Source organism: Protopterus annectens, chromosome 2.part1 (assembly GCF_019279795.1).
Source record: "Protopterus annectens isolate FY-2018-M chromosome 2.part1, PAN1.0, whole genome shotgun sequence".
In the NCBI taxonomy this organism is placed as follows: domain Eukaryota; kingdom Metazoa; phylum Chordata; order Ceratodontiformes; family Protopteridae; genus Protopterus; species Protopterus annectens.
This window is the reverse complement of record NC_056729.1, coordinates 1808405397-1808419265: the sequence shown is the minus strand read 5'-3', so window position 1 is coordinate 1808419265 and position 13869 is coordinate 1808405397. Positions and strand designations below refer to the sequence as shown.

The 13869-nt window shown below is 39.1% G+C and overlaps 1 protein-coding gene across 12 annotated transcripts in view; it reads right to left on the bottom strand.

Moving 5' to 3' along the window:
* Positions 1-13299, bottom strand: part of ZNF362 (zinc finger protein 362) — a 984218-nt gene extending 970919 nt beyond the window's left edge. For 6 of the 12 annotated variants that reach the window (XM_044063254.1, XM_044063249.1, XM_044063257.1 and 3 more), the window contains exon 1: positions 13090-13299. The gene's annotated coding sequence lies outside the window, so the exon portion shown is untranslated. Of the gene's footprint in view, positions 1-12078; positions 12674-13089 lie in introns of those variants that run through there. The other 6 variants (XM_044063258.1, XM_044063260.1, XM_044063252.1 and 3 more) reach the window with 4 other exon arrangements.
* Between the last annotated feature and the right edge of the window lie 570 nt (positions 13300-13869).

Here is a 13869-nt window from a genome sequence, read left to right as displayed (position 1 = left end):
TGTCCTCCTGGGTCCTACCATGGAGTCAATTGGCTATTCAGCAGGTGATAAATCCTAATTTTAGTAAGCTTGTCCATAATGCCCAAGTGGGATATTGTATCAAAAGCTTTGGCCAAGTTGAGGTAAGTTGTATGCACAGTCTTGCCCTCATCCATTACTTTGCTGACCCTCTCAAAGAAGTCCACCAGATTTAATGGCATGACCTTCCTTTAAGAAAGCCAACTGTGATGGGTCCAGTGTTTGCAGGTTATCTATGTCCTCATTTATCATGCCCATGATGATTCTTTCCGTAGCCTTACATATGAGGATGGTCGGATTTATGGGCCTATAGTTACCCGGATCAGTGGTTGGACCTTCTTTGTGCAGGGGAATGACTGTAGCCATCTTCCATTCCTTGGGCACATAACCTGACTGTAGGCTCCAGATGAAAAATAATTCAAGTGGACCAGATAGGTCATTGTTGATGCTATTTAGCAAGCATCTGTTACCGGGGCCCACTGCTGCAGAGTTTTTGGCCTTGGAAGGGGCACTGATAACCTGTTCCCTACTAATGGCTAGGAAGACTGTGGTATGTATTACTTCTTTTGGACTACCGCCGGGGAAGTGGTGGTGGTGGGGATTTGAACTGAACCTGTCAGCCAAAAGGTTGGCGATGGCCTCATGTTCAGTGTGGGTGATGCCATTTATAATACATTCTGCTTATTGTTATGTTATTTCCCTTGAGGTTAAGGACATTGCTGTAGAAAGTTTTGTGGCAGTCCTTTGCCTGAGAAGCTATTTTTTCTTCAAAGTTAGCCTTTGAAGTATTACTTAATCCTCTTAGCTGCCTGTTTAGATTAGCCAATGTTTTTTTTTGTATGATGGGTTTTGCTCCTCATATGCTTGGCCAACAAGTTTTTTATTTTGTTATATAATCAACTGATATTGTGTCTTTTGAGTTTCGCATTATTAATATGAGTGGACACAGCTTGAGCAAAGACATTACAAATGGTGAGGAACATCATCCCCACATGTTTGTGAGTACAAGGTCAAAGATGTTTGTACTTTTGGTAGGAGAATGGACCAACTGTTCCAGAATGTTCATATTAATGAAGTTTAGGAATCGCTGGGATTGTGCATAGAGGGATAGTTGAGATCTCCCATGAAGATCGCATTGGGTTGAACAGTGGAGGGATTCTAGTACATTGAAACAGGTAGTATGGGTTTCCTGGGACATGAGTTGCAAGGATATGTTTCAAGACCCTATTTATGGTGATTTGCACATGTACGAGTTCCAGTAGGTCATACACTTTCTGGATGTGAGGTTGCTTTTAATATAGACTGAGACTCCTCCACCTTTAATTCCCTCCTGTGCAGTAACTGGTCTAAAGGTGTAAAAAGCATTATAACCTTGTACTGCTGGTGTACTCACTATGACTTTAAACCAGTCTCCATTACTACACTCCAGGGAGAGAAAGGCTTGCAGGGAGTGGAGTTTCTTGTAAAAACATCTAGCACTGAACAGTACCACCTTCAGATATTCCTTAGATTCAGTTAAGTCAGGAGGTTTATTAGTTTGGCATTCCCTAGAAAAGCCACTATGAGGGTAGAAAAGGTCTTTGATAATTAAAGAAAGTCTAGAGAGTATAAGTTTAGATCAATCAGCGAGTTTAATCATATCACTCTTCATACAGTCAAGAAAGATAGGTCTCAGGTCATTAACCACATGGACTATGACACAGTCATACTGGTACCTGTGGTTTAATAACCTGAGTGCCTGTGTGACTTGATGGATCCGAGCTCAGAAAGGCAGCTAACCGTGACCGTTTCCTTACTGAGTCTGGTAAGGGAGATATTGGTATACCTCACTAAAGAATCACCAATGACAAACAAATTTGATTGTGTGCCAGTTTGCCTTAAGGGCTTATTAAAAAAGGCACTGGATACAGTATTACTATTTGTGGCTGTGGGTGGTGTTTTAACGGAATGTTTACTTGATGGCTGAGGACCCTTTTTTGATTGTGCTGTGCAGAAGGTCTTAGTGTTTTAGGAAGGTTACCTGTAAGTGCCTCAGCATAAGTAGTTTTATGTGTAGGGTCTTTACCCTGTGCAGCAGGCATGGTGCAAGTGTCACCGGCAACCTCTATAGGATAAGTTTTGGTTGTGTGAGAGTTTTGCCTCCAGTGTTAAAGTGTTTTTACACCTCTTGCATACTGCATCTGTTATATTAAGAATAAGGGGGTTGTCAGTGTACATGAAGCAATTGCTGCAATACCGCAGAGTACCCATCTCAACCAGATTGGCAGCAGAGAGAGTTGGGAAGTACATATTCATGACTGCTGATCTACTAGGGAAGAGTGAGGGAAATTTAGATATATAACAGATCAGTAACACTCAGCTATATGCAAAACAGATGATCTAGTATATTCTGTCCAGACAGTAGGGGCATTTTTAAGGGAAACATACACTGTGAGTGATCAGCATCTATACAGATTACAAGGGGGAATTATGCTTAGAGATATTTGTGTCTATTCAGATCACTGCTAGGTGCTGCTGTGAGTAGAGAATCAGTTTTAACTAAAGACTGTAAGAAAGATCAAAAAGTTCAGACATTCAATACAGAAACAATCAATACAGCTATGACCAAAACAAGTGCCAAAACAGTAGATATGGTAACGGAAGTCTCAGCATGCTCATAGGTAATGAACCAAGCATTGTGCAAATGTAACACTTAAATAGCAGGGGAGACCCGATTAAAAAAAAATAGCACACTCATCTTTCTGTTACAGAATTCAAGTCCAGAAAATGACTCAGGTCCCCTCTACTCCCGCTAAAGTGAAACCAAGGCAGTTTTAACTAAAAGCTGTAAAAAAATCAAAACAATTGCAGATAATCAACTCAGAAATACTCGACTAATGCAGCTGTGACGAAATTAATGTAAAAAAAACAAGTGCCAAAACAGTGGATAGGGCAATGCAAGTCTTAGCAGAAACCAGCAACACTCTTCTTCTCAAATAGTGTGGTCGCCAAATGCCTTGGAGCTCATAGTATAAGGCAAGCAGTGTACAACTGCAATGCTTAAAAAGCAGAAGCCCCTGTGGCCAATCAAAAACAGCACTTTCTTATTTCCTTTACACAATCTTGGGTCAAAAAATGACTCAGGTCCCCTCTACTCTCACTACAGTGGAACCAAGGCAGTTTTAACTAAAGACGTGAAAAAGTGCACATATTAAGCTCAGAAACACTCAATGAATGCAGAGAAAGACAAGTGCAGAAACAGTGGATATGGTACTTGAAATCTTAGCTTTTAAAGTTTAGCAGAAACCAGTAACACTACAGATGCAAATTCTTAAACAAGCTAGCCCTCTAGCCAATCAAATAAAGGCACAATAACACTTACACCAGAATTCCTAGCTCAGAAGGGCAAAGGCTATGTCTTATGAGGATATAAAAGACTTCCCTGTTGGTGGACTTGGAAGGAAAAACAGTTATGGAAAAATGGTTACTTACACACTAATGTAAGAAGTCAGGCATTTTGGTTTCAGTCTGATGATATCATGTTAGACATTTTCATCCTCAAGAAAATCTTCAAAGAGTCCTCCTTACCAACAAGATTAATGGCAAAATATAATACTAATTTTGCATCAAATACTGTAAAATTGGATGCTGCCTATGGTAAGGGGCTGAATCCCCCTCACTGAGTGTTTTATTTACATTTCATGTAGAAAGAGTGACAAAATATGTTGATCATTTTCTGAAGCAAAAGTATGGATTGCTTTTTTAATTTCACTGTTTACATAATTTTTCTATAGAACTACAAACCAATGTCCCACCCAGGTGGTCTTGGGGGGGGGGGGGGGGCAATAATTTACATACATCTGCAAAGCATTACAGGTAAGAAAAAAATTAATACAAGTAAGAAGCTACTCTTCTAAAAAGTATGTTTTCACTATAACACCTTTACATATATTAATTTTAACTATAAAGTGTTCGACCTTCAAGACTTAGTTGAGATCTTTTCTTTCTAGGAAGTGAAAAACTTGTACTGATGCATTTCGCATGGAAATGCTTTAGCTTCTAAATTAATTTAGGCAGTGAGGCATTGTGGGTGCAGTCTTTCATGATATGAAAGCAGCTTTCAGCTCCTAGAAAAAAATCAGGGTCCATCCTAATCAACAAAATGCAAAACAATGGATGTTTTTGCATCAAACACTGTATAATTCAGGTACAGCTCCATCTACATGTGGGACTTGATATTGTAGGCAGTGTGGCTTCCCACCATTTACTGACATCAATAACACTTCCTTCTTACAGGTGGAGCTGAGCTGTAGCAACAATGCATTCAATGTGCTACTCTGTTGCTTTGAGGTTTTGCACTGGCGTGCACTGGCAATGAAAACTCCAAACTTTGTTGCAACACTAAGAATTCGATTCACCTGTCATAATCACGTGTAGGGCTTCATGAGTTCTCATTAATTTGTGCCAACTGAGGACTGGCCTCCTGCATTGGGATGGTTTTGCCCCTTCATAACAATGTAGTTAAAACTTGTCAAAGGGGGCAGAGTTATTTGGATGAGTTTAACTAGAAATCTGTGGGTTGAATGGAAAAGTTTGGGGAGATTTGGGCACAGTGGGCTGCTGGGTTGGGAGGAGAGAGCAGTGCAATTAATGGTAAAGGAGTCTAATTCAGATGGAGTGGATATGTTGGGAGCCCTCAACGAGGAGAGAATGGAGTTTCCATAATGGTTAAGGTCTTCACTTCACAAATGCAAGGTACATGGTTTGATTCTGACCTTTGGTTATTGGCTAGTTTATAACACACAAGAGCAATACCTTGTATTTGCCTAAGAAAGGGTGAAGAATCATTGAGCTTTGTGGACTGCAAAATGGGCTGCCTGACCTGAGACGTAATGGATATTCTATTAGAGTTTGAAAATGATGTGGAAAAAGAAACACCATGAGGTGCATCTGCATATGATGCTGGAAGCTGAAGGCAATGCTGAATCAGTTCAGGAAAATAACGATATGTGGGATATGGAATGATTACAAGGATGCAGATAAGAAGTAGAAAAGTTGAACAACAGAGGAAAAGACAGAGATGAAAGATGTTTTTTGGTAGGGCAGGGCTGGATTAAGTCAGGTTACAGATGATGGGTCTACTTTGGGAAATGAATATGTGTCTGTTGTATGGTGGACCATTACCCTGGAGAGGCTATGGTAGAAATAAAAAGGTGAGAATGACAGTTGTTGGACATGTGGAAGCCAAAGTGCTGATCAGCAGCTGATATAGTGGAGGGTTAAAGGGTTTGTGGAGGTAGGTTTAAATGGTCTGGTCAGAACTCTGTGGGATGAGTATTGACAGGACTTAGGAATTATGTCTGTGTGGGCTAATGGATAAGGGTGGGTTTTGGGAGTACAGAGGATTGTACTGGACTGCAAGTTATGGCAAGATGGGTTAAAAGAGAGTCTGTTAGCCACTGGAGAGATGGTATGCAGTAGGGGCAAACAAAGGGCAGATTTGGCAGCAATATCTACAGGTCAGAAGAGGATTAACAGAGATTAAAGAAGGATGAGCATAGGGACAGTGAACAAAGTGGAAGGTGTGGGTTATTGTAGCTAAATGAGTGAAAGGGGAAGAGTGCTGTGACCCAGCCATACTTCAAGTATCAAACCTTCCATCAGATATGGTGTTGGGCAATGTAAAATGTAGTTACTGTTTACCCTCAGTTGAGGAAAGCCCCAAATGGGAAAACCTTGTGTGACTTGCAGAAACAGATGAAGGCCTTTAACACAGTCTAGGAGTAGAACAGATACACAGAATCAGAACAGAAACCAAATAATGTTACTAGTGAAGCAAAATCTATCATACTCTTCCAGCCATCCATTCACAGTCAGTATAAAATCTTCTGAACTACCTCCAAAGTAAATAATCAACATGGACTGCTAGCACAGGATCTCTATTATGCCAGCAGAAGATGCCAGGCTCTACATGGGATATTTTTCTATCAATACTATGCATGGTGTCTATGACCTTATTATACTGCAAATCCAGACACACTTTTTTTTGTTTCCATACTTTCTACTCACATTCTGGCTGCAGACCAAATGTAACAATCACCACATTCCCTTTAAAGAAGCCAAGTTAATACCCATGGAGTACAATTTCCATAGTTTCTGACAGGAAAGTACATTAAGAAGCACAATTATTATACTCTGAGCAGCACGTAAACGAGTCTCATGAAACTCCAGGATATCAAGTTCCTCAAAACTTCTAGCCTCTATGTGACTTAACACCTGGAGGTGAGTCTGACTGCATGCTCTCTTCAAGCACCTCCTCCTCTGAATGAGTTGTCCTGTCTACCACCCACAGTACAAAGATTTTTGTTTCTTAACAAACCACTTCAACGTAAAGAAACAATTTTCCTCTGGTTAAGTACACAACTCACTATATCAATTTGGTATTTACTTTTTGTACACTCAAAGATTTCTGTGTTGGAGTAGAATGCTACTTTTTTTTATTTACGTTTGATATTCTGCCCTAACTTTAGAGAAAGTTATCTACGGTAACTCAGTTTACAAGGATACTATGCATCCAGTCCTTGTTTAACGACACAGTCTGTATCACTGTTAGTTACACTCTCACTCTCAATATTTGACGTATGATTTTCCATTACAAAATGTCTGCCTCTGTCCTGTCAGTAATAACTTTCATGAAGCATTGCCCTTCAGTCAGTCTCTCATTGCTTTGTGCAGTCACTTTGTTGTATCTCAAACTGCCCTGCAGACACTGTCCATCACTACTTTCTGCGTTCAGCATTTACTTTCCTAACGAATGGCATAAAGTGAGTATATACCTCCATGCCATCTTGCCCAGAAGCAGCTCTAGGACCCTGCCACTCTGGACAATATACAATTCCAACTACAAATGCCTGTTGGACACTCTCACTTTACACAATTACAGTTGTCACACTCAATTTTCAACTTAGTAATCTTAGTAATTATGCCAGAATTACAAGCTAACACCTTCAGGTTTTTAAGTAATTAAAAGGGCAGTATAACGTGTTTGGAATAATTAAAGGACAAAAGTAACAAACAGGATTCGTGTGTAATATGTATGTGCACTAATGTGGTATACATTAGCTTTGCTTACTATACTGCAAATGAACAACAGTACTTAGAAAAAGAATTGCAATATGTACATATATATATATATATCTATAGAAAAAAAATTGCAATATGCATATATAGAGAAAGCAAGCCTACTCTAACTGAACTTACAGCCGCAGAGATATGCAACAGTTTTTAGACAAGCAATTGAAGCACTCTCTTTCAACTCATTGGCTGAAAGATGACTACTGAAAACCGATCAATCAAAAACCCTACAAACACACAAACATTTTTTTTTTGCAGGGGGACAAGCTACCTGCACCCCCATTTAGGGGGCTGCACCACCACAACTCGGTCTTAATGCTATATGCCAACTAAACCATTGCACCACAGTGGAGAAAGGGGAAATAATCTCAGAAAAGCACTCAGCCAGGTTACACAATATAATAGACTGTGGTGAAAGTCACCACACTACTACACTGTCCATACAGACAGACAACAGGGAACTACCAGTAGATGGGGTGAGCATGCAGCATATTGTTCTGGGCAATTTATGTTCAACAAACAGATTTCTACACTAATAACGCAACATACATGTGTGAAAAAATGTGCATCAGTGGCCACAAAAGGTACCCACAACAAGCACTACAGTGCAAGTACTGCCAACTACACAGAGTGGTTTCCAAAGAAAATGTCACAAATGAAGGCATTATCATAACATACAGGTAGTTTCTTCCATACAAGTCCTCATTTTCAAACACATGGCAGGAACACTGGAGCCAAGTACATATTAAACACAGATCTAAAGAGTGATACATCACAACTGATGTGACACAAAATAAGGGGACATACCTTGGTTATGAGGCAGCTACTTTATTTCTCCATGTAGAGGTAATCCCACATATGTCAGCATCTCAGAATACAACAGACTTATATGATATATTTATTGACTGCCATACTTTGTTCTTCTTCACCATATATTATTAATGGGCCTCATTAGCACGCAATGTTTTCAGAACTTCAGAGACTGAAAGCACACAAAGCCAATGATTACCAGTCCCTGTAGAGTCCCTCAGTCCCTGTAGAGTCCATAAGTATGTGCCAATATCCACAAGTCCTGCAGATGAAGTCAGCAGTGTTGGGTGCAGAGGAATAACACCCTTATAGGTTCATAGATTAGTACTAGGTTAACTGCCCTTGTGGGCCATTTTAAGCCTAGCCAATTATCCCTTGTGAGACTCAAACCCTGCACCTTGTGTTTGTAAGGCAAACACCCTAACCATTAGGCCACCCTCCCAACCTTAATAAAAACAAGGCAGACTGGTTTCAATTAACATCTTAAGTAACTGTAAGAGCTAGTGGGACAAGGGTGGGAAATGATGAGGATGTACCTTTTCATCCCTCTAAAGAAGAGTCCTGAAGATGACACGCTGGAGTAAGGCAGGGCATTCTTGATACCTCAGTGAAGCACACAGTTACGAACAGATGCCAGAAGTGGGAGCGGATACAACTAAAGAGATGTTTGTGACTAACAAACATCTCTCTAGTTGTGTCCACTAAAGAGATGTTTGTGACTAACAACCAACAATGACTTTCTGAATAATGCCAGCATAGAAGGGGTTGTGCCTACCAGTTCTGTGTCAAGCCATCCTCTGTGACCACCAGTGCTGCCTCCCAATCTCACTCTTCTCCTGTATCCAATCTTTACCAGCCCATACCAGCTCGTGATCCTAGCCAGAGGAGCTTTAAGTACTTGGGTGATGATGTAAAACTGCATCACTTTCCAGTAATTGCATATATCATACCAACAAACAATGTGGTACATGCTTGCTTTATCCTAAGTGTATTTTAATGCATACGGCAGAAGCATGTTGCTGTCTGACATATGCAGTTCCTAACAGTGCATAACTATTGAATATATACAACGCATTTATACTTCTCTGACTTTGGATGCTACAATGTGGTTTATAGGCAAGACATGGTGATATAACCAAAATGAAATAAGCACATAAAGAATACTTCCTAACCATAAGACTCTGAAATAACAGTAAAATAACAATGGGTTTTCTAATAATGCACAAGCTTATAGATACCACCACTGATAATCTACAAATTACCCAAAAGACTGTCACATAGTTATAATTTTTCAATTGAATTACAAATATTATAGGTCACATTAACGGTCAGAATAGTTTTGAAATGATTTATTGGGGTCTCTCTACTTACATCACAAAAACCTGGCATTTTTACAGGGATATGCACAATTTTTATATCCAATGTAATTTGAAAACATATAAAAAAATTTATCATAGAAACTATTGTACTAGGACAATCATGTTTGATATGCTACATTTACAATGCAATTTGTTTAGCATATTAACAGTTTTCTTCCACCCTATTTAACTACATGTGACAAGCATCAAAAATATATATTTTAAATTAACCTTAGAGTTATATTTTGACTAAAAAGTTTAATTTCAATTGTGGTAACAACATTGCATGCTTGCATAGTGTGTGCATATTATACTACAATTGTTAATAATTTGCATATTACATGTATGGCAAGGACTTGTGGGTAATATGCAAACTATACCTGAAAACATATTTATTGCACTTCTGTATCCAGAAGCAGGCAGCCCAAGTGGATGTATGTATTACAATACTTTTCCTTTGAACTGCCTAATAAAACAACGCAAGTTAAAAAGGTAGAAAGGGGCCCAACTAACAAAGAGAACTACAACTTGACTTTTTCTATAGTAATTAACATACCAGCGATACTGTAAGTAGCATGACAGCACAAAATACCTTTAAAACCAAATGCTTACAAACATTTATCTTCATCTTATCTACAAAAATAATGTACTATAACATTCACTAAACATGTGGTTGTAACACTAAGTATAATGCATGTTAAACTTATTTTATATTGCCAGTGTACACCGTTGCTGTCAGTAAATTGTGCAGCATGTCTGTTGTAAAGTCATGATATAAGCATTTCTACAAGTATGCAACAAGTACTGATGTAACCACAACTGTGAATGCTATCTTCTCAGTCCCCAGCTCCTGTAACTATATTTTACCAGCAAGAGATAACCTATCATAACATTATGTGATAATTGGTAATATAGCTACTGATACTGTTCAGGAATGATATGTGTGTGTATCATTACAGATTCACAATCCATTACATTACTAGTATGTACGAACCATTACTGACTTGTTACGCACTACTTTACATGGTACACTGTTCTATAATGGACACACATACACTCAGACTGTTATACATTAAGAGGTAAAAAGTCATGTATATAGGCATGGCCACAATGCACAGTACCCTTAACTATATTGGACATTGTAAACATCTGAAGGGTCGAGGTTTCTCTAGTAGCAAGTCCTGCATCATATGCCTATTCCTTTATAATTTTTTTTTTTTTTTTTGCAAATCCATAGAGGTTACATGGGACAGGCTGACTTTTGTGGATATGTCTCCTCAACAGTTTCACCCGATAGCACAGTTGTTCACTCAGGTGATTAACCCCTTTGTGCTTGGGTCACCAGCCAGGTGCAAAAGGAAAGTGAGTCTGGGAGCAGTCAATGACACTTGCACAGGATGGCTTGAAACAATGCTAGGAGGCCCTACACTTATATGCCTGCATCAATCAGAAGGCAACTGTGAGTTATTAGGCATGGGCTAATCTTTTGGCGAGTCCCCCTCCAAACTGGCAACACCCCCTCATTGTCTGTCCTTTCACCTAGTCCAACTACCATTCATAGTTCCAGTCTTGACCAAGGTCCAGGGTCATGAGGATCACCTACCTCATTACAACATACTGTCATTATCCCTCCCGTCAAATAGTAGCGAACAGGCATAGCCTGAGGACTCCTTTCCCTGCCGCTTCCTACAAGTGCCTGAGATGAATAAATGAATCTAGGTCTGAGTCACTGTCAGGGCTTCTTCCTTCTACATCATCATGACAGGCTTGCTCTACAAGGCTTGCAGACTTTGGAATGTATGACTGGATCACTGAGTATTTGCTAACATTTGACCTCTGTGCTATCAGTCCTTGAGAAGCTACAATTTTTTTTACAGAATAAGATTCTGAAACACTGCATGCTAATGAGAACCATTTGTGCTGTATGGCACTGGAGAGGTAAATATGGCAACCAATATGTGATACAAGTCTATACTATTCTGAGACATGCACGTATTATGTGATTATCACCAGCATTTTAGTTTAATTTACGTTGCACTCACCTGAAGAAAGTAAATGACATACCTCTGAAAGGACCAACAGTTTTCATACTTGCTTTTGATGAAAGGATCCAGCTTACAAGAGTAAGACATTCTCCAAGCACAGCCCACTGGAGAGGTGACACAAGAAACAGGAGCAACAATGCCCTCCCCAAACCTCTTCCAAAAGAGACCTACAAATTACTGTACAAAGCTCCAGACCACAGAAAACATGCAACAGTCTGGCCTAAACATTAGGCACTTTGTTATTATAGTCACTCCTCAATGAATTTAAGAAATCTGTAACTTCACTTGAGAAACAATGAAACTTTTTGAAATAAACAGGAGGTTAAAAAGTCTCAAAAAAGTTAAACTGCTTTGACAAAAAGATACTAACTTTCAGATTCATATAAAGAAAAAACTACGCAAATCCCGAATGTTGGGGTTGATATTTCCATTTAAATATAAAGACTGCTCATTTTGTACAGCGAACCTACAATCGCACCATTGTTATTTACTTCACAAGCAAATACAGCCAGTGGTTAACACCAATTAACCCATAAAACTATAAAACAAAGATACTCTCAAACTAGATCTTAGATGGAAAAAGCTGACTTTCACAGAACTGAAGCAAATGAGGCTGGTTTTGCATATATTAGTAACACAAACTGTATCACATACAGCTTTTCACTTCACTGTAAATAATGCACATAATTGAACACAGCTGCAGAGACATCTGAATAACTTTCTGACGAGCTTACCTCCTTTTAAACTGTCAAATAAAACATACACTTGGGTCCCGGAAAGCACGTTTCTTAATATTGCTAACGTTTCTGTAAGCCCGTTTCCATATATTTTCCAGTACAGCAGTATAAAACTAAATCCAGTTTGTATTTTCGCATTTTCTTTTTTTCTTTCTTTAAAATGGTCACTTCATTTTAAACAAAACAAAAAAGTTTCAGAAAACTTTAATTAACTTGGTCCACCACCTTTCATTAATTGCACATGAAAAGCATTCGAGCTTTCCAAACAGGCCGGATGTCTACATACAAGTCAAGAGTTAAAAAAAAGAAAGCCAAATTCCCCCGGGTGCCCCCCTCTGCTGCCTCTCCCACATTCTCAGACAGTTTTATTAAAATTTTCAGACAAAAGAAAAACAAAAATGGCAGCCTGTCTTATTTTTAAAACAGGACAGGACGCCATATTCTGCAGATCTGCAAAAAAATCCTAAAGCATTTTTGCTTTTCCTTTCTCCCGGAGGAGGCAATACGGGGAGGAAATTGCAACTGGATTTATTTGCATTAAGTGCATGAATCATTGTTTACAAAGAATTGCAGGTTTGAATAGCCCGGCATCACAAAAAAAAAAAAAAAAAAAAAAAAAAAAAGCCAGACACTTCCTTCAACAATCATGCCTTGCAACAACACATCAGAGCTCTGTCTGCACCAAACTATTAGCAACTCCTTCTTATTTTGTAAAAAAAAAAAAAAACAGCCGGATTGAATAAGCCGAATCAATCTCTCTTGCTTCTGTTTCCCTCGCAGAAGGCCTCTACAAAATATCCACTTTAAAAATAAAGAAAATAAAGAGTATTCATTCACATCCCCCTCTCTCGAGTGGCATGCATTTGCAAAGAGGAGGTAAATACTGAATGCAACTTTTGCAATCGCACAAACCCCATATTTTCAATGGACAAGTTAGGTAGTGTGGTCTTTTTATGGTTTTCGAATGAGATACAACTTTGGAAAAAAAACATACGATCGCGTACAAACCTGGTTTTCTAATTGGAGTTTTTTTTATGGATACATAAAAAAAAAGGTTGGGATGTTCTCTCTGGCTGATCGGCGACTCCTGCTCAAACCTTCCGGGTCGCCTGCTGTTCACTTCTGGTTTCTGCATGCAGGGGAATGGTGATGTGAACAAAACTGATTTACAAAGGTTTTTGCAACTATGGATCCTACCGAACAGCTACAGCTACAAATAGTGACCCGACTGAGACGTGAATATTGACAACGACGAGGGGCCACATGTTTATTTATGTACATTAACGCTTTAAACAACATGTGCAGTTACTTTTCTTACATTTTACGCTACCGTCTATTAAGACTGGTCGTGGTGTTTATCCCCTTTTAATGCTGTTTTGCCTCTTGTATTGTAAATCTCATCTGTTTTGTTTGAAAGATGGATGGGTGCTCAATTCATTTTGTGTTAGTCAGTTTTACAACTGATAAGGATGCATATATTACCCAGAGGTGTAGAACACGTATGGCTTGTGGTTTGAAAGGTGTAACTATTGTAATGGAGTCTGATTAATGTTGTCTGCAAGAGGCTGTTTCCAGGCATACACATCTAAGTCATAATATAAAAATTATTTTTTAACCGCCGACGACATTTTGCCTGACAGAAAGACACAGAGTGCCCCAACTCCAAAAGGAGAAGTAAAATCATAGAGGGTGCAGAAAGGCCAGCAAATGAGTTAGCTATGTGCATCGGTCATATGAAGTTACTAGGCTACTGGCCCTGAGGCCCTTATAAGCCTAGCCAAAAGTTTA